The sequence below is a fragment of the Podarcis erhardii genome, assembly GCF_964252035.2.
Source record: "Podarcis erhardii genome assembly, chromosome: 17".
In the NCBI taxonomy this organism is placed as follows: domain Eukaryota; kingdom Metazoa; phylum Chordata; class Lepidosauria; order Squamata; family Lacertidae; genus Podarcis; species Podarcis erhardii.
Genome location: NC_138515.1, coordinates 2513505 through 2534917, shown reverse-complemented (window position 1 = coordinate 2534917; position 21413 = coordinate 2513505). Strand labels below are relative to the sequence as shown.

General features: G+C 48.2%; 1 long non-coding RNA gene across 1 annotated transcript; it reads right to left on the bottom strand.

Annotated features, from left to right (window-relative positions):
* Positions 1-49: 49 nt before the first annotated feature.
* LOC309331978 lies at positions 50-21318 on the bottom strand. The gene is made up of 4 exons (XR_014152026.1): positions 21101-21318; positions 20450-20650; positions 13622-14887; positions 50-145 (listed from the first exon to the last, which is right to left on the bottom strand). It is a non-coding gene; the product is annotated as an uncharacterized lncRNA (long non-coding RNA).
* Between the last annotated feature and the right edge of the window lie 95 nt (positions 21319-21413).

Genomic DNA, 21413 nt, shown 5'->3' with positions numbered 1-21413 from the left:
CCTTTGCAAAGGCGGACTCAGCTGTTCGTTTGTTGGGCTGCGTTGATTTCCACTTGGAGCCAGTGTGTTCGGAAGTAGAAGACACGTGGAGATCCTGTCCATGCTGTCCTGATAATGGACTCCTGCACACCTGGGCCTCTGCCCTCTGGTCAAACAAACATACATAACAGAAAGGCGGTGGTCCCTGACTAGTTTCTCACAGAACAAGCGAGACCTCGTTTGTACAGTTCTACAAAGGCTGGAAACTTTTCTAAACCTAAAGCTGGGAATCTGAATTAATGGTTAATTCAGGGGAAACATCTGTATCTCTCTCCCTAATAGCTGCCCATGGCTTTATCTAGCAAAGGATTCTGAACTTTGTGCACAAGGGTTGCCCCCACCCCCCACCCCCTCATAACACCAGGACTCCTGGGCATCCAGTGAAGCTGAAGTCCTTCTCACAGCACATAGTTAAACTATGGAACCTTCTCGCCCATGAGTTTGTGGAATCCTATCAATGGCTGCTGGCCACAGCGGCTCAACGGTTGGAGGCAAGATGCTTTTGCACACTGGTTGCTAGAAACTCTGAAGGGGGAGAATGCTCTTGGGCTCAGGTCCTGTTCACAGGCTTCTTTTGGGCATCTGCTTAGCCGCTGTGCAAACAAGATGCTAGATGGGCCTTGGAGCGGAGCCAGCAAGGCTGCTCTAAGGTGCTTAATGGCTGCACAGTCCCAGAGGTCTGGTGGGCAACCTCCCCCTAGGAGAGTCCCTTGCTAAGATGAAGATGAAACTCCTGGGTTACTAGGAATACTTTGAAAATCATTAGCTTAGAATGCAGCAAATATTTCTCAAACCTATCCCACCTAGACCAGAAGGTAGTTGTGGTTCAAAATCTGCCTTGCATTTCTCCAGAACTGAGCAATAGCGCTCAGCTAAAGTTTTGTGTTCAAAGTTTAGCTTGGTTAACATTTTCAGATTGTGATCAGTATTTGCCACAATCAAAATGGGCCTTAGTGCACCTTCTACTCCACTATTTCTTCAGTAAACGTCCTTTTTGCCCTTTTCATTCTTGCTTTTTGTTCCCCACCCTGCTTCTCCAGGCCAACTGATCAAAATTCAGTACTTATTGAGCAAAATAAACAGCTAGGCAGAAACTGAAAAGGGTACAAGAAATAATAATGTATGCTGCTCCTCAAGCTCCATGGAGGCAAATGGAATAGCATTGAAACACATTTAAGCATCAAAGAGAGAAGCATGGGTCTCCCATGTTTAGCTTGAGCATTATGGCAGCCTCATAGCTGTCAACCTTCCCCTTCTTTTGCGGGAAATTCCCTTATTCCAGCGCCATTTCCCACTGCTTCCCGCTGCTATCCCAGATTGTTAGATATCCCATAGACTGTCCCTGAGACAGGTGAGGCAGCTGATCCCTTATTTTCAAATCGGAAAGTTGACAGATATGGGCAGCCTGTAGGGCTATTCCCTTAATGCAAGGACACTTCAAGGATAGGGCTCAGCAGTGTTGTTTCTGCTTAACTGAGCTTGCATGGCAGGTGGGGGGGGGGAATCAGACTGAGGGCCACAATCCCAGCTGTGCAACTATCCAGGGGCTACCTGTAAGTGGTGGGTGGGACAATAGGCAAAGGTGGGTGGAGAAATAAACCCATTTTTAACCTTTGTATGGGAGGCTGCTTTCTACCAACACTTGTGTAGCCAACTCTCCATCTAGGCATCCAAGAGGCAGAGTTCAAGGATGCAGGCCAGCTTGGCAGAAACACTCAGGGAGGCTGAGGGTATGAAGTAGAATGGAAATGAGTGTGGAATTTTTTTTGGGGGGGGGAGGGAGGGAGAAGAGTCATATTTGGTACAGAGAAACCTGTGCCTGCTAGTGAAAAGGACTACAGGGGAAAAAAATAACAATTGGTCCTTTTTGTTTAAAAGCCAGTGCATTTTCTCTTCCTGACAATAAGCGTGACTAGCTCGTCGCTCTATTCTTAGGGTGCTTCCAGGTGGCCTGATTTTTTATTTTTAAGCATTTGTCCCAATTGGTTTCTGGGGAAGTTAAATGGTGCATCAAAGCAAGTGCTGCCCCACACTTTCCAGTGCACTTTCCCATTACCTCCCTTAATGCAAAAAGGCCAGTCGTTTGAGGAAGTGGGGTTGTTGTGCAAAACTTCCCAACCCACTGTGACTGCCCAATAAGAATTTACTGGTGTGTGGTTGTCTCTATTTTTGGGTGGGATTCAGTCCAGAAGCGCCCTTGCTCAGCTGTAATTGTAAGCAAAGCCTACAACCAACCAACATTCCATGCTGGCTCTCTAGAGTGGGGTGGAGCGCTGCTCATTCACCATATATGCATCCCCCTAATAGTAGGGTTGTGTATATGCTGCATTTCTGTGGAAGTGGGGGAAATAATGTGGAATGTAGTGTTTGGCAGCGAGTTTGGTGGTTTTCCATTTTGACGAGAGGGGAAGCAACTTTCTATCGTCTTTGATTGCAAAGATAACGCTTAATATGTGGGCAAAGGTTGCTGAAATCTCAGAAGCCTTCGCATAGTTGAATTGAGTGGGTGGGGGCTTCACTGCTTATTATGTCATTACTTTTCCCTGAGTTGCAAAATGAAAATTATGCAAGGTAAGAAAACTTGCATATTTGTATAATTTAGATGGGGAGGGGGTCTATAACTTGATTATCTTGGCACAGAGTTCAGCGCTGCTTGCTTGCAACCCCAATTACATTCCCTCCAAGTCAGGGGCCCCCTCCAGATGTTGTTGGAGTCCCATCAGCCCTTGACAGTAGAACCAGTAGTCAGAGACAATTGGGAGTCCTAACATCTGGGAGGCAACCCCTATATGATAAGTAACCCCCCCCCCCAACAGTGCAGGACTTAGTGAACTGCTGTAATGTATTTGCTTTCTTTTTACATATACATGCAAGGACATAAGCAGGAGATGCTTCTGCAGAAGATGTCCAATCCCTCAAACTCTGCTCCCAGTTTTCTAACCCTTGGGATGTAGCACTTAGTTCATCCTCGCCTTGCATGTGCTCCTTCCAGAGCAAACTGTCTCCTTCCACGTGGCTTCACCTTCTCAAAACACTGGTGGCTGCGGAGGATTGCCCAGCTACCCAGAACATGAATGCTAAGGCTCCTGGCCACTCATTTGCAAGTTAGCCAATCTCAAGCACTTTGCCAAAGCCCTGGGAGTTAAGCTCTGTCTATTCTGGTTTCATGTGCGAATATATGGTTTGATGTACTCACTAAACCTATTTTTAAACAATCTCATTCTGCTACAGCGGAAAGAGGCACAGTATGGCTGTGATCTGAGCTCACACCACTGTGGGAACTCAGTAGCTGACAGTTTAATAAGCAGGCTGGTGGTGGAGGTGCTGAGGCTGCAGCTGCCTGTGGTTCATTATGGCCAGCAGCTCTACCTGTGCATAGCACGGAGGCCTCTACCGTGCAGGGGAAACTTCAGTGTGCCTAGCTATGAGCTGGCAGGTTTCACATCTTTGCACCCTGCTGTTTCCTGGCTTGCCACCAAGCATGCAGCAAAGAGCTCAGCAGCAAATTCCAGGGGAAGGGCCACAGCTCAGGGGTAGAGCGTCTGCCTTGCGTGCAGAAGGTCCCAGGTTCAATCCCCAGTGGCACCTCCAGGTAGGACAGGGAGTGGACCCTGCCAAGCTGCTACCAGTCAGCGCAGGGGCGGAGCAGGGTGTGTGTGTGTGCCAGCAGGGCAGTGGCCCAGAGCACGGATTTTTGACCTGGTATGAAACAGGTGCCTCCGGTGTTCCCCTCCTGGCATCAGAGGAAGCAACGCTTAGGGTGGCCATAAAAGTTGTTGAGATCCCCCTGCCCTTTTGGGCCAAAGTTGTTGAGCTTTCTTAGTTGTGGAGCTGTTTTAAAGGAAAGCTGGCAAAAATGACACGGCTGACATGGATTGCCGTATGTCTGGATTTCCCCAGACATTTTGATGATTTCTACCTGGACACTAGAGGGACACGGGTGGCACTGTGGGTTAAACCACAGAGCCTAGGGTTTGCCGATCAGAAGGCACAAATACAAGATGGGTGACACCTGGCTTGAGAGCAGTACATGTGAAAAGGATCTAGGAGTCTTGGTTGACCACAAACTTGACATGAGCCAACAGTGTGATGCGGCAGCTAAAAAGCCAATGCAATTCTGGGCTGCATCAATAGGAGTATAGCATCTAGATCAGGGGAAGTAATAGTGCCACTGTATTCTGCTCTGGTCAGACCTCACCTGGAGTACTGTGTCCAGTTCTGGGCACCACAGTTCAAGAAGGACAGTGACAAACTGGAACGTGTCCAGAGGAGGGCAACCAAAATGGTCAAAGGCCTAAAAACAATGCCTTATGAGGAACGGCTAAGGGAGCTGGGCATGTTTAGCCTGGAGAAGAGGAGGCTAAGGGGTGATATGATAGCCATGTTCAAATATATAAAAGGATGTCACATAGAGGAGGGAGAAAGGTTGTTTTCTGCTGCTCCAGAGAAGCGGACACGGAGCAATGGATCCAAACTACGAGAAAAAAGATTCCACCTAAACATTAGGAAGAACTTCCTGACAGTAAGAGCTGTTCGACAGTGGAATTTGCTGCCAAGGAGTGTGGTGGAGTCTCCTTCTTTGGAGGTCTTTAAGCAGAGGCTTGACAACCATATGTCAGGAGTGCTCTGATGGTGTTTCCTGCTTGGCAGGGGGTTGGACTCGATGGCCATTGTGGTCTCTTCCAACTCTATGATTCTATGATTCTAGGTCGGGCCACGTGACCCGGAAGCTGTACGCCGGCTCCCTCGACCAGTAAAGCAAGATGAGTGCCGCAACCCCAGAGTTGGCCACGACTGGACCTAATGGTCAGGGGTCCCTTTACCTTTACTTAGGTGAAGGACTGCAGGTCACCCCTACCATTCCCACCCCCTGCCCACCCCCCGTTCCTCCTAAGTGAGTCAGGCCAATTTTAATTTGCTTACTGGTGTGAGGAGGGCACTCTGTACCTCCCCCAAAAATGGGTTTATTTCGTAACATTAATCCCTGTTGCCTTATAAAACAAAAACAAAAGGCAGTAGTCAACTACCAGGGGAAATTCATGCTAAGTATATCCATTCTGAAGGAAATCAGCCCTGAGTGCTCACTGGAAGGACAGACCCTGAAGCTGAGGCGCCAATACTTTGGCCGCCTCATGAGAAGAGAAGACTCCCTGGAAAAGACCCTGATGTTGGGAAAGATGGAGGGCACAAGGAGAAGGGGACGACAGAGGACGAAATGGTGGGACAGTGTTCTCGAAGCTACAAACATGAGTCTGACCAAACTGCGGGAGGCAGTGGAAGACAGGAGGGACTGGCGTGCACTGGTCCAGGGGGTCACAAAACGACTAAACAACAACAACATATCTGGTTAAACGAAGAGGAGTGCTGCCACACAGCCAAGCTGGACCCAGGACCTTCACCTTCTTATTTCTGCCACGACAAATGTCCCTGGTGTTTTGATCTGCCTGCCCAAGGAACCAAGACTCCTGCCCCCCCCCCCCCCGTGATTATGCATTGAGCAGGTGGGGCAGGCAGCTGTGGTTTGGGAAATGTTGCCTCTGACCAATTTCTTCCCTCCCTCTCTCTGTACTGTCAGAGACCCCTCCCACCATCTGCCCTGCTGTGGCTTTTTTGACTTCCTCTGTGCCAGAGAGCTGAGGAAGCTTTGCTGCTTGTTGTCTGCCAGCTAGGTGGAACCAGCTTGCAGCAAGTTGAATGCGGCAGGAGGTTTTTTGGGAGGGGGCAGTGGAAGCTGCTCACTTGCTCAGTCCATGAGCACCAGCTCTGCCCCCAATGCTTGCAGTTGCCAATAATATTCACACGTGAGAGAGGTTTACAGCGCGCTGAAAGCCACTTTGTAACCTGCAAACTGTTTCTGTACATTCCCACAGTTCACAAAAGGATGTGGAATCTACACCTTTCAGATGTTAAGTCAAATCCTCATCAGAACCAGCAAACATGGCTGATGGTCATGGATGATAGGAGGTGCAGTCCAAAAACCTGCAGCCTTTCTCAACCTGTGGGTCCCTAGATGATGTTGAACTACAACTCCCATGATCCCTAGGTCACATGACCAGTGGTCAGGGATGATGGGAACTGTAGGCCAAAAACATCTGGGGACCCAAGGTTGAGAAAGGCTGGGAGGATCACAACCTCCTCATCTCTTTATTTGGTAGGAGGATAATTAATTTTTCTGAGTGTAGCAGCACCTGATCATTCTCTCCATGCAAAAAAAATACTTATCCTGCTGACTGACTGCTGTTAAGGACACGGGAGCATGCCAGACTGATATTTTTAAAAAAGAAAATTTATGGTCAGTTGACAATCCTACCCAGTGGTAGAAAATGCACCCTGTAGGCGCTTGCTTCTTTCAAGGGAGCCTTGGCGTTTCATGAGCAAAGGCCTGCTGGAGGGGAGAACCTCCCTCACTCTCCTGCAAAGCGCTGCCTCACTTTGCATTGTAGGCAAAGGAAGGTTCTTCCCCCCCCTTGCCTTAGGCTAAGGGTTTTCCAGGAAGGGTGTGAGCTTAACAGCAGCCATGCAGATTGCTCAACGGGTTATTGTGGCAGCTCTGCAGTGATTCAGACGCCTATCTTGCAGAGTTCAGCAACAGCTGCCAAAGTTGTCGTTCAAATCAGCCCAAGCCCCGCTGGCGCCTGCAGATTGCGAGTGTGTTTAAGGCAAACAGTATCTCAGCCCTAGACACCAACAGGGACACCAGGGATTTCTCCTGTGCAAGCCAGTTAATTGACCATACATTGAGTGTGTACAGGAGAATTTCCAAGGGGTTGTCTCCCAAACTAGGTGTCCTAAATCAGCGGTGGCCCTCCAAAAGCTGCTGGACTCCCAATTTCCATCATCCCTGACCATTGGGCCAGGCTGGCTGGGGCTGATAGGAGTTGTAGTCCAACAACATGCAGAGGGCCAGAGATTCCTTACCACTGCCAGTCCAGGGTTAGAGTAATCTATATGCTGACTCTAAGAGACATAAGGCAGCTTCACAGTATTTTACAAGCTTCCATAAGATACACATTCAGGACCCACATAGGAATTCCTCTCTCCCACCCACTTCAGTCCCATTCTAATTCAAAATGTATGAAAATATGAAACTCCCACAACCCTGACTTTCTGTCCAGTATGTGTTGCTTTGCAAGTTCTGTGAAGGACAAAGGACCTTTGTTGGGAAGGAAACAGCATTTTCCACTTTTAAAAAAATGTTTCCGTATGAAGATGTCCTCCTTTTAGGATTGTGTGTGTTGGTATTTGGTAACTAGGATGTCCTGGACAAGATGGGCATGGGACATTTCAGGCTTCTAGATGGGGAAGCACTCGAACAGGCTTTGGGTAGACCCTGTGCATGTTCCAGTTCCAGACATCTTTCTGCATGACAATAGAGAAAGCATTGATTGAAAATTCTATAAAATCAAAGAGAAAGAGTGCCTCATCTTCCATCAAGAGTGCTGTAACAAGCCATTCTAGAACAGTGTTTGAAGTTGTGGATCATCATCATCTGACTTAAAACAGGGGGGAAAGTAATTTCTATACCTTAAAAAAAAAGAACTCCTGTAACAATGGGTAGATTTAGCAAGCAGCTCAGAAACAGAGCCCACAAACCATAAACTCCACTGCAGAATGCTTGGTTGTTTTATCAGGGTATCTGAGGTCAAGATGAATGGGCTCTGCTCTGCTCCCTGGCAAAAAATATTCCACAACCCTTTTATTAAAAGCATATTTGAGATGAAAGTTCAGGTGCCAATTTAGCCTGGTTTAGTGGTGCCAGGACTTACTTTGATTTGGACACCACTTTGCCATTGTGGGGACCATTTACTAAAGATCAGAAATATGGTGAGCAAGCAGTAAAGTGGATTTGTTGGTGTTTTCTCTCTCCAGTTTCCCAAAAATAGTAGTAAAGCATAATACACTCAAAAGCAGGTCACAGAGCAGGAGCCAAAGCCAATGCCCATTCAGTACCAGCTTGAGCATACTTCCAGACAACTTGTTCACTGAGCATTCACCCCGATTTGTTTGCAGGGAAATTAAAGGGTCAAAGCAAGTGTTTTCCCACACTCTCCAGCACTTTCCTTATCATGAAAAGTGAAGTCTGTGGGGGAAGCAGGTTTGTTGCACAAGACCTTGAAAACAACTTTAATTGTGCAGTCTGAAATTTGCCAGGATGCAGAAGCACCCCAGGACTTACCAGAACAGTAACCTTGGGGCCTTAGGAACCTAGGAACTCTGGGGTTGCAGCGCTCATCTCGCTTTATTGGCCAAGGGAGCCGGCGTACAGCTTCCGGGTCATGTGGCCAGCATGACTAAGCCGCTTCTGGCGAAACCAGAGCAGTGCACAGAAACACTGTTTACCTTCCCACCGGAGTGGTACCTATTTATCTACTTGCACTTCGTGCTTTCGAACTGCTAGGTTGGCAGGAGCAGGGACCGAGCAACGGGAGCTCACCCCGTTGCAGGGATTTGAACCGCAACCTTCTGATCGGCAAGTCCTAGGCTCTGAGGTTTAACCCACAGCACCACCCACATCCCGTCCTTTGCCTAGGCACTTCTAAAAATTAAACACAGACTCCACTGTATTCCAAGAACACAGCCGTGTGTTAAAACAGCCTGTAATGAGACGTCCACTTCCCACACCCAGATCCAGGAAGACCAGGGCTGCATCTGACAAAAAGAGCATCCATCCTTTATGCCAAGTGTGGGGAAGCTGTGGCCCTCCAGATGTTGCGGAACTACAATTCCTATCGGCAGCAGCAAGCATAGCCAATGGTCAGGGATGATGGGAATTGTAGTTTAGTCCGGTCTGGGGAGCCAAAGTTTGCCTGGGCCTGCATTGTGATCTCTGGAACAGTGGTGCCCCCTTCATTTAGATCGGCCTGAGCCAGCTTGGCGTTCTCCAGGTGATGTGTGCAGCTCTCCTCGTCCCTGGCCATAGCCCATTCTGGTTGGTGCTGATGGGAGTTGGAGCTGGGCTGGTCGTGTATTGGGGTCTGCAATGTGAGTAAGCTACCAGGGAGGCAGCAAGGCAACAAGAAGTCTCTGTGGGGAAAGAGAGAGATATATAAACATAAGGAAAAAAGTTTGGATTCCAATTCTTGGCCTTGTCAAAACGTGTTCTGGAAAGGAGTCAGGAAAGAAGATCAAAGGCAGACATGACATTTTTGCAAGAGCAAACTTAGAAGCTCCTGGATTTTGTTCGGTCCAAGTGTAATTCCCTTCCTGGAGGTTGAGCTCTGAACAACATTATTACAGCAAAGCCAGCTAGGCAGCCTCCCAATTGGCTAATACCAATCATCACAAAACCCCTCTCCCACCCTCAAGCCCCAATTCCCAGAAGAATTGCTTTTGGCTTTTGTTGTTGCTACATTCCTCCTCTTGTTGCTTTTGATGTTGAAATAAAATAGAAGGGGCAATCTGCTTGAAGGATTGACAAAGGGAGCATGACTGATGGGCGAGTCAGCGTTCAATGCTCCGAGATGCACATTTGTCACTTCAGTTGCAAAACCAGGTTCACGCCAAGGCTGAAGGAGCCACTGTAAGCTCTCTTTTATGTCCTCCTCTCTCCCACCACCCCAACAACTTTCTGTGCCTTCCAGGGCAGACTTTCCAACAGCTGCTTACAAACCCCCTGCTATACCCTGCAACTGCAGCATAGCGCAAGTACAGTGGTGCCTCGCAAGACGAAATTAATCCGTTCTGTGAGTCTCTTCGTCTAGCGGTTTTTTCGTCTTGCGAAGCAAGCCCATTGACAGTTTAGCGGATTAGCGCTATTAGCGGTTTAGCCGCTTATCAGCGGATCAGCTGATAAGCGGCTTAGCAGCTTAGGAAAAGGGGGGGAGGGGGAAACCCGCAGGAACTCGCAAGACATTTCGCCTTGCGAAGCAAGCCCATAGGGAAATTTGTTTTGCGAAGCGCCTCCAAAACGGAAAACCCTTTCGTCTAGCGGGTTTTCCGTCTTGCGAGGCGTTCGTCTTGCGGGGCACCACTGTATCCCCAGCTCCACCTTAGGCCTAACCTACTTTCTCTCCTCCTCACTCCTTCATCTGCCCAAAGGGGAATGATAAAATTGGCCAGCCTCACAGGGCTGTGCTACAATGACCAAAATACTACCCATGAAGATGAGCACTAAAAAGAAATCCCGTGTTAATTATCCTTTGACACTTTGTTTATGAGCTGTACTGAAGATTAATTTAGAGTATGGTTACCAGACATCCCCGTTTTCCTGGGACAGTCCCCGGATTTACAAATCTGTCCTCAGACAAAATCCATCCCCAGAATGTCCCCGGATTTCATTTAATGTCCCCGGATTTATATTTTAAATGTTGTAGATTTATTAGTAGGCAATGAATGTTGTGTGATTGTTTCAAAGGCATAAGACACATCATATGGGGATTTTCGGTGAGGCAAAATGGCGGTCACCACGGCAGCAAACAGCTCCTGAAGCCAGCCAGAGCCAACTGCGCTACCAGGCTGGCTCCAGGCTGCTGAGACTGCCGCTGCCACTGCCACCACCGAGGGGGAACTGGGGACACCCAGCGCATCAACTGAGGGAACTGCTGACACACACACCCCGCGACCCAAATCAAGCCGAGAGCCAGAGCGCCCGGCCAACCGGCTGACTGCCCAGCGGCGCTCCGGGGCCAGTAAAAACCCAGAGCCGGCGCAGGGAGGAGGAGGAGAGGAAAAGGAAGAGAAAGAGGAAGGAGAAAATGGAGTAAATATTTTTTTTCTCTTTTTTTTAAAAAAAGTTCCCTGGATTCTTTGAAAAAAATCTGGTAACCTTAATTTAGAGGTATTGTTTGTGCATCAGAAAGCTAGGCTGCATACATCCTGCATTTAAAGTAACTTTAAAGCACATGACCCCCAAAGCACCCGAGAGACACAGTTTGTTCAGGGTTGCTGGGATTCGTAGCTCCGTGAAGGGTACACTACAGTTCCCAGAATTCTTTGGAGGGGAAGGCATGTGCTTTAAATGTGCACAGCCCTAGTCTCTGCCCCGCTGATGCCTCCTGCAGATGGACCCTTTCCTTGGGTGCCCCCTCACTTGCTTCCACGGCAGGCGTGACTCGAGTTCTGATGGCGCCAGTCCCAGACCTCTCGCGCCATGGATTTGTGGAGCCTGCTGATGATGGCTGTCAGAGCTTAAGAGAGGCCAAGGTGAGCTTAGGGTTTAGCTCTCCTGGGACGTCTTGGCTGGCTTGGCACAGAAGTGATGCTGGCACCCAGGGCAGCGGCTCAGGAGCGTCCTGGAGAGCGATGCTCCACAGCTCAGATATTCCCTTCTTTGGGCATCGCTCCCTCTGGCAAGCGGAGTGCTTGGCTCGGAAGGCAGCACCTCTTGCCTGCCTTTCCGGCTGCAGTTCACGCCAGGAGGAGGGGCGTTCCACTGCATTAAGCCCTTGTTCTTGGACCCTGATGCCACCAGCTGGGCAGGATTTCTCTCGTTAGTGTCCTTGTTTTCTCTCACACATATGCAGACACACAACCACAACCCCTGGCCCTCCTCGGACCTGCTGCCTAGATTTTTTCAAACAGCTGGACAATTTCAGCCGGTCTTGTGGAAATGGAGGAACAAGATACTTCCTCTGGACAGCTGTAAGCAGACCGCAGCACCCCCACCCCCTTCACAAACCATTCTCTTGCCACTGCTGCCCCAGAGATCCCAGATGGGCTTTCGCTTTGGCCTTTAAGAGCAGCATGCATGGCCACCTGGTTCTCCGCACTGGGGGACAAGTGGCAACTGCTGAAGTTCTCCCTCGAAGGGGACAGTTGAGGGTGCCATTTCATATGCAGTGTGGCACCCCGGGACATGCGCCGTGCCCGCATGGGAGTCTGTGGAGGTGTAGGCTGGTTCCAGCATGAGACCAGACTTGCACTCTGGCCTGGCCCTCTTGGCTCGGCTCAGTGCACGGGAGGCCAGACTGAGCTGTCCCATTTCGCTGCCTGAGGCTGTCATAAGAGAATCAGGGTGTTACAGGAAAAATCCGAGGGCTCCCTTGGACAAAACAAAGACACCAACCAGGATAACTTGGAGCAAAACAGCAGCCTGTAGGCTTGGCCTTTATTGAACTGTTGCAACAGGGTATTCCCCTCACGTGCAGGAGAGAGGAAAGACCCAGAATAATGGTGTGCAAGGTCTTATAAAAACTTTTGAAATTCCCCTCCTCTAGATCAAGCCCACCCCCAGAAACATCATGAATACATTACAGAAAGGAGGGGCTGAGGGAGGAGTTGGTGGTAACTTGAGTGTCTTGTCACCTGGCTGGTTCCCCTTTTCCCCCTCCCCATGAGTACTTTCCAGGTGACAGAGGGGAGTTGGCAGTTTCCTGCCCCCTGAGGGAAGATCTGATCATTGTCCTTTGTTTCAGTCCATACTGAATCCACTCCCATATGCAAGTTCTTTGTGATCTTGATTGTCTTCTGTCTGGGATCATCAGGGTTGGTATGGGCAGGGCTCCTGTTTATGTGCTGAGACAGTGAAGGGATTATGGCTGACCAGGACTAAGTCACCCCCCTTTGTTAGTTCTTGTCATATGGAGTAAAATAAAAATGGAACAGTGCAAATCCAATGTATGGTTGATTTTCTAAGAATTTATAACAGGAATGTGGCGTGTGTGTGTGTGTGAAGTTTATACAAACAGAATGATTGGGGTGGGGGGGTTCCTGCTACAAGGGTCAGAGAGGGGAATAAAGGAAAAATGATCCTAATGATATCATCGTACCCAAAAGTCCCACAACAATAATAAACTGTGCCTTAAAGAACACATTGTTGGGAATATGCCATCTTACTGTGTCTTTTCACGTATCATTGAATGTAATATAATGTGTGCCTTTTTAATGCATCATCTTAACGTAACGTGCCTGTTGCCGTTCCTGTGTACCTCTTTCTCCATGAAGCTATCCTTTTAAAATGTATTTGTGGATGTATCTTTAATGAAATGCCGTACTATGCTGTACTTTTCTGAATGTATCCAAAATGTAGTTTTTAAAGAATGTAACAATCTAAATATTTCAAAACGTATATACTTGACTCAATATTGTATCCAAAAGGCTGCCAAAACTCAATCCACCACACTGCCTCCTACTGGGTCTGCAAACCATACCATGAATACACACAGATAGGGGAGGCAATTAAATATTTATTTCAAGGCGAAGCAGAAGGGGCCGGCCTCCACCGCCAAAGCCTCGCTTACTGAGGTGGTGTGATGGCAGCTTGCGGGTTCTGTCCAAATCTCACCAGAAGCCAACGCTGCAGCCATTTCTCCCAGCTTCTCCAGTGAGGCCCCACCTCTGCAGTCGGCCTCATGGGTGGGCCGGCCATGACTAGAGAGGCAAAGCACCCCAAGGAACAGGGGCCAGGTCCCTCACAGCACTTGGTTTGCCTTAGATACTAGGCCAGACTATTTGGCTGTGTGCACACTGACCTTTAAAACCCACTCTGTTCCTCAGAAGGGATTTGGCCACTGGGGTTTATCCATCAGAGTTACAATTCCAAGAAACCCTTAACAAACTACAGCGCCCAAAATTCTTTGAGGGAAATAATGTGCTCTAAAGGTACAGTATAGAAGCAACCATAGTCCATTGAGCCCAGTATTACCTACTTGGACTGGCACCAGCAGCTATCCAGTACTTTGGCAGCGAGGGGCCTGATCCTCTGCCACCAGCTACTTGGTTGTCTGCATCTAGAGCCTTCCGCATGCAACACATGTTCTCGGTCTCTGAGCCATAGCCCTGCCCCCACTTCAGACCTTCTCTGAGGCGTGCATGCCAAAGTGGTGGGCCAACATTAGTTTTAAAAAAGCGGAACCTGCAACAAAGTTTTGCAGCATGGAATACTTCTGTTCAGAGTTTCTCCCCTCCTGAGCTTTCCATTTTTGCCAGCAGTCTGCTGGCATTCTGCGGTCACTGAGCATGCTCAGTGGAGCTTGGGCAGTTTGGGGGCAAGGGTGGCTGGCAGAAAGGGGTACAGTGGCCCCTGGTCTCTCATCTGCCACCTCCCTGAGCTTACTGGAGGGAGAAGGGTAGGGCAGCAGGGAGGGCAGCACAGGAGGGGTGCCGTAGCACAAGCGCTGGATTGGCTTCACCACCCCTTAGAGATTTCTAACAAAATAATTGTTTGCACTTCCACAAACCTTTGGGGTTCCCCCAAACCCACTGACACCTCCCTCTGTGCAGAGGGTGCTGTTCTGGTTACGTTAGGATCCACAGTCAGCAAATTCGGGGTTGGTTCAGAGTTCAGTGTTGGTATATAAGCTCTCCAGGTTAAGCGGAGAGCAAAAGGTTAAAGGTTAGGTTCAAAAGATGGTCTGCACATGCTGATAGAGGAGCAAGCACATTTATGTAGGTGATCTCATTGTGCCCATCATCCACAGGCAATGCCCATTTTACAGATGGATAACAGAGACTTAAATACTTGAGCATACCCAATGAGTCCATGGCTAAACTAGAAGCTGAGCTCAGACCTGAGAGATCTGAGTCAAAAGCAGGATCTCCTGGCTCTGGATCAAGTAACACTCTGCTCCTCTTCCCCTGTGATGTCGTGATGAAATGGTTGCAGTTCATTCCCAGCAAAAGAGGCAATGTCCCCTGCAGAAGAACAATGCTCTATTTAAAGAAGCCAATTCCTTGGAAAGCAGGTCAGAGCCACATTCTTCCTTCTCCAGACTGACAGACATGTAGACTGTTGTACCACAAGTTACAAGGAGCCATGGGACAACGGCAATCACAACCCTACTTGCCTGGGAGTAAGCCCACTGAATTCAATAGGACTTACTTCTCAGTAGACACAGGTGGGTTTGTGCTGCAAGACATTATTAGTGGGCTCTAAACCATTATAGGCTAAATAGCATTTTTCTTAAAGAATCTGAGGAAGGAAAGACAAAACTGCATGAAAGTTACGTAGTTATTGTTGTTTAATTCCTAAAACCAAAACTCTGGTGTCTAAGCTTCAAAAGCCTGCAAAATATTTTTTCTTAAAAAGGATATGAACAAGGAAAGGCAAAACTTGCATGCAAGTTACAAAGCTCTCGGTTTTCAAAAATTCCTAAAACCCTGACTCGTAGTATCCATTCTCCTCCACCACACCAGAAGACTTTTAAGATAAAACAGAAATGCAGATGGGGTTCTAAAAGCATTTAAATATATATATAGAAACCAAAGCAAACCACAACCAGTTTGTGCTTTGAAATGTGCAGAAAAGAAAACATCCTTCAGTCTCCCCCTGACAATCCCTGAGAAGCCCCATTCCTTCAGATGCCCTTAGCCTGAGCTTCTGGGCTTTGGGGAGTTTCCGCCCAGTCACAAAGGACCCTCCCCACCCGCCACAACCTCTCTCACCCCTGCAAGGCAAGGGTTAATGGCAATCGCTCCTCGCCATCTAAGGGCAGCAGAAACCCAACCCCGTCAAAAGCCATAAAAGTCCATTTTCAGGAGCGAAAAGAAGGCTGTGATTTATTCCCCTTCTCATAAATAACAGTGTTGAATTAAAGGATTAAGGAAAAGGAGACCTATTCTGGGAAGATGGGACTCTGAACAAAGAACTGGGTGCCAAAACAGGATTCAGGATGCCTAGTCAAGAATAATTAACACAGAGATTAGTTGGCACCTAACAACATGTCCTGTGCCAGTCTGCTGTATGGGGTTTTTTCTTTTTAAGTAATAAAAGGGTACTTTTCCTTGCATCTTCTGGTTTTTGATTGTATGGTTGGGAATGTAGCAGGAAACACCCCCCCCCCCCAATCATTTAGTTTGTACAAACTTCACACACACTCACACTCACACACTACATATGCTGCGCTTCTGTTATAAATTCATAGAAAATCAACCATACATCGGATTTGCACTGTTCCACTTTTATTTTACTCCATGAAGGAAGGACTACAAAATGGGGAAGGTTTGATACAGGGCAGCCATAATCCTAGAGCATACCAGTACATACACAGGAGCCCTGCCCAGTTGCTATGCCAACCCTGATGGTCCTAGACAGAAGACCATCGAGGTCACAAAGAACTTGAATATGGGAGTGGATTCAGCACAGACTGGAACAAAGGACAATAACCAGCTCTTCCCTCTGGGGGCAGGAAACTGCAAACTCCCCTCTGTCACCTGGAAAGTACTCATGGGGAGGGAGGAAAGGGGGAGCCAGCCAGGTGGCAGGACACTCAGGTTACCACCACAACCCCTCCCTCAACCCCTCCTTTCTGTGATGTATGTATTTCTGTGATGTATCTATTTCTGGTGATGTATGTATTTCTGGGGGTGGTCTTGATCTACAGGGTGGCAATTTCAAAAGTCTTTATAAGACCTTGCACACCATTTTTCTGGGTCCTTCCTCTCTCCTGCAAGTGAGGGGAGCACCCTGTTGCAACAGATCAATAAAGGCCAAGCCTACAGGCTGCTGTTTTGCTCCAAGTTATCCTGGTTGGTGTCTTTGTTTTTGTCCAAGGGAGCCCTCGGATTTTTCCGTTAACAGGAATACTTCTAAATGGAGCTGTGGCCAAGGGTCTCTCAAATTTCTCAATCCCAGTTGTGGGCAGAGAACTTTTTTGGGGGTGGGGTGGGGTAGATTTTACTTAATTCTCCAGGAGACAGAGAAATCCTCCCACATTTTCTCAGGTGTAGGACTTGTCATTAGCAGTGGCCGTGGCGCTGTTCCTTTACTTTTTGCACACAGTTCCTTTCTCTTTTTTTCTTAAGGGGTGTTGTTGTTGTTGTGACAGTCAGGGGCAAAACAAGGCTTCATTCCACCCGGGTCAACGACCCAGTTTGGCACCCTCCCATGTGCATTTGCATTCACACGCAAGCTGAGAGCTTCAGTGGCACCCTCTGGGGGCTTCACCCGGAGCAACTAACTTGGTTAGCCCCTCCGTGGCTCTGGTGACAATAACAGCACTTTTACTAGCTGCCATGCCACCATTATGCATCCTTCACAGAGTCCTGGACCGAGTCCTGGGATTCTTTTTAGGGGGAGATGTGCTTTAAATGTTTGGTGCTTATGCAGCATGAGACCCAGCAACTGGCTTGCCTACCCTAGGTAAAGGTAAAGGGACGCCTGACGATTAGGTCCAGTCGTGGCCGACTCTGGGGTTGCGGCACTCATCTCGCTTTACTGGCCAAGGGAGCCGGCGTACAGCTTCCAGGTCATATGGTCAGCAGGACTAAGCCGCTTCTGGCAAACCAGAGCAGCGCATGGAAATGCCGTTTACTTTCCCACCGGAGCGGTACCTATTTATCTACTTGCACTTTGACGTGCTTTCAAACTGCTAGGTTGGCAGGAGCAGGGACCGAGCAACGGGAGCTCACCCCATTGCGGGGATTCGAACTGCCAACCTTCTGATCGGCAAGTCCTAGGCTCTGTGGTTTAACCCACAGCGCCATCTTGCGTTAATGCCCTACCCCCACCATTATTTCCCACTCCCAGTAATTCTGTAAACACAGGCCCTAGCAGAGGCTGATCTGTTAGGGGAATGGGGCACTGCCCCAACAACCTCAATCAACCCCCACCTGCCCTCCTTTCCCACTCCCAGCCTCTCCAGGGGGTGGCACTGCCTGCCAGGTTTCCCCTCCTTAGTCCCAGCATTGCTCCTTGCACACTCCGCAGGATGAAGGATGGGGGGGAAACTAGAAGGAGTTGTCTCTGCCAATTGTGGGTTCTCTGGCACCACCTACTGTTGGGCTCCCTGCCTCCCACCCTACCAGTCCCAATGGACAGCAGTCAGCCATAGCAGGTCCTCAGTTCTAACTAGCAGCCCAGTTCCTCACTATTTTAGCAGCCTGACTAAGGGGTGCAGCTGGGGCCTCAGGCATTAGAGTTTGGGTGCCACTAACACAATGGACAGACCCATCTGACCCATGGAGCACAAATCCATAGCTGAATCCCCACAGAGATGAACAGGAGTTGTGCAAGAACAATGGCTGCTCCTTCATTGTAGTGGATGTTTTATCTTGGGTCCCAATACATCTGGGCCAGCCCATTTCCAGACCCATCCTATCCACTTTATTCAGTTTCTGAGAGACACCTGGTGGCAATAGCAAGGAACTGCATATATCACTTTCTTCAAGTTGAAGCAAATGTTTGCATCTGCATCAGGAGTAGCCAACGTGATCACCACTGGATGTTGCAGGACTACAACTCCCATCATCCCTGACCACAAGCCATGCTGTCTAAGGATGGTGGAAGCAACACTTGGAGAGCACCACATTGGCTATCCCTGACTGGGGGATCTTTGGATTGTGGTTATGAGAAGAAACAATGATCAGGAAAGTATCAGCTGCACAAAGTCTGGCATGTAGGTGTGCACAGAACATTGGGTTGGAGGGCTGAAGGAACTTTATCCTTAGGCATTGGTGATGGTAGAGCACCAGACACCCTGGTTTGAACCCTTGGGGTCAGATCCCATTCTGAAGTGGGGTGGAAAGGCAATTGACTCCATAACCCTCCGTAGGGCAGGAGATGGCGTGGATCAATTACAGCAATATCCTGGTCTGGTCGCTGTTCACTTCCTGACAGGTTTGAGCCTTAAGAGGTATGCTCTCTCCAAAGGTCCAGTCTTCCTTAAGAAACTGAACCCTTTGAAGGGACCCCTCAATATTCTTATTTCAGGAATAAAGGCAGAACAGGTGGGGCAGGGATGATAGCCCAATTCTCTCCAATGCAAGTAGGTGCATATCCCATTCTTCTAGATCCAGGTTCCTTCTTAACACGAAACAAGAACTTGGGAGACTTGGGGCGCTTGTGGTCACACCACAATATTTTGTCCTCATTGCCTCCCAATGCTGCTGAAAGCTCCACCTGTGGAACTTCTGTTTTTCTGGCAGCTGTTGAGAGAGAGAAACTCCACCAGAAAAAAAGATGTCAGGGCTCCCATTACTGGTGTTGTAAATAAAAATATGCCCTTTTCCCTTATGGGGTATCCAAGAGCCCATATAGAGTCCTTACATAGGTTCCCTATTGGTAGGAGAAAATAACAGAGGCCAACCAGAGAATATTGAGAAGCAAAGCAGCTAGTAAGCTTGATCTTTATTGATCTGTTGCAACAGGGTACTCCCCTCACACGCAGGAGAGGAGGAGGACCCAGAACAATGGCGTGCAAGGCCTTATAAAGACTTTTGAAATTGCCACCCTGTAGATCAAGACCACCCCCAGAAACATTATGCATTCATCACAGAAGGGGTGTAACCTAAGACCACCCCTCAGATACATCCCACCTACATCACAGAAATTTAAATGTTGTTTTTCTCTTGTCCTTGTTTATCTCCTGTCTGGCAGGTTACTTGATTGGATTGCCTGGGGAGCCTGGCCATTCTTTTGTAGTGGTAAAATACTTATTTCCTGGGCCAGGTCACAGGCTCACACCTTTATTCAAACACAGATTAAGACAGGATTCGTGAAGGAAGAGACAATGGGGAGGCTTTTCCATTTTGACCATGCAGAGAAACATTTGCTCAGTTTAGGAATCAAAATGGTTCCAGGTTGGCTTTCCTGTGCTGATCTATGTACGTGTGGTTATGAACATTGCCATATATCTAAGACCATAACATTCCTATCACACTGGCACCTGCCCTGCAACACTCCTTGTGGGTAAAATTAGATGGCTTCGTAAAGTAAAGCCAGAAATGGATTGTTGGTTGGTATGTACCTCAGCATTAATAAGGTTTGTCTATATAAGTCCACTCCCAAATAACTGGATGATGTTTCTATGATAGCATTCACTAATTCAGACCCTCCAAGTGTCCCTATTCTCCAGGGATGTCCATGATTTAGAGAAGCCGTCCCGGTTTATGATTTGATCCCAGAATGTCCCACTTTTAGATAGGTAGCCGTGTTGGTCTGCCATGGTCAAAACAAAATAAAAAAATTCCTTCCAGTAGCACCTTAAAGACCAACTGAGTTAGTTCTAGGTATGAGCTTTCGTGTGCATGAAGAAGTGTGCATGCACACGAAAGCTCATACCTAGAACTAACTCAGTTGGTCTTTAAGGTGCTACTGGAAGGAATTTTTTTATTTTGTTTTGTCCCACTTTTGCTTAGGATGTCCCTATTTTCATTGGAGAGTATGGAGTTATCCCTGAGCCGTCTGAAGGCAATCCTGTATAAGGAAGTGCTTTAAATGTTTAATATTTTATTATGTTTTTATATATGTTGGAAGCTGTCCAAGAGTGCTGGGGCAACCCAATCAGATGTGTGGGGTATAAATAGTGAAATTATCATTACGGAGTGGGATGTCCCTATTTTCATCGGATAAATATTGGAAGGTATGCTAAATAGCATTTAGTTCAGTACCCTGCTGTATCTTCCCTGCTACTGTCTTTGCTCCTGGGAGAATGGAAATTTAAACTCCTGTGGCACTTATGCGTCTCAAATTGCTGGAGGCCTCTCATCAAATTGGGGAGATGGAGAAAATATTTTGTTTTTGTTTCAGACTTACCTTCCTTAAGCTGGTTACAAATTATTTTTTCTCCACCAGGCATAATATGTATGTGCCTCCTGATTTCCACATGTGATTTGTGGTCACTGACTCAATCAAAACCCCGTCTGCAGTTTCAATGTGTCTCTTTTAGGCGCTTTACTGTTACGATTAGGCTCCATCTTTTACTTCATATAGACCACACACTTCCTGCATGAGAAACTGTGTATAGGAAGTGCAAATATTCCTGTAGAAACACACACTTTTAACTTAGGAGTGCATCTCTTTGCAGAAAACAACTCCCATCAGCCCCGACAAGAATGGGCAAAGGCCAGGAACGAGGAGAGCATTTCAGCTCCGGCACAGGTCTGCCACTCCAGTGAGAATCAGGCCTTGGGCACAGATGCTGTTGGAATAAATAGAACACCCACTGTTCCTGACTACGGGCCAAACTGTTGGGGCCGATGGAAGTCTGAACCCAAGAACCTTGGGATCAGCAACTGGGAACCACAGGGCCAAATCCGCCCCCCTGTGCTGCACCAATGAGAGAGCCAGAGAGAGAGAGGGGGGGGCTGCAGCCTATAAAGCTGTGACCGCCCGCCTTGACCTATTAGGCACAGTTACACAACTTTCATCCCACTGCTTATCATAATGTGGATCTCATTGGCTTACCCTCATACATATACATCCCGCCCAATCGTCTCCTTTGTCCAATGGGCAGGGCCAGGCAGCCAAGGATGACCAATGACAGAAAACGTCTGACCGCAGAAGCGACGTCCAATCAGATGCTTCCGCCTGAGTTATTGGCCGAAGGAAGTTCGGCGCGAAGGAGGGAATAGCCTGGACAAGAGAGGCTGTATGACAAGATGTGTTATCACCCACCCACGCATGCGCAGTTGGAGGCCGCCACTCGGTTTCCGGCGCGACAAAAGTCGCGGGCGGCCATTTTAAGGAACCTTCCAAGGAAAGGCCACGTCTCTTTCCC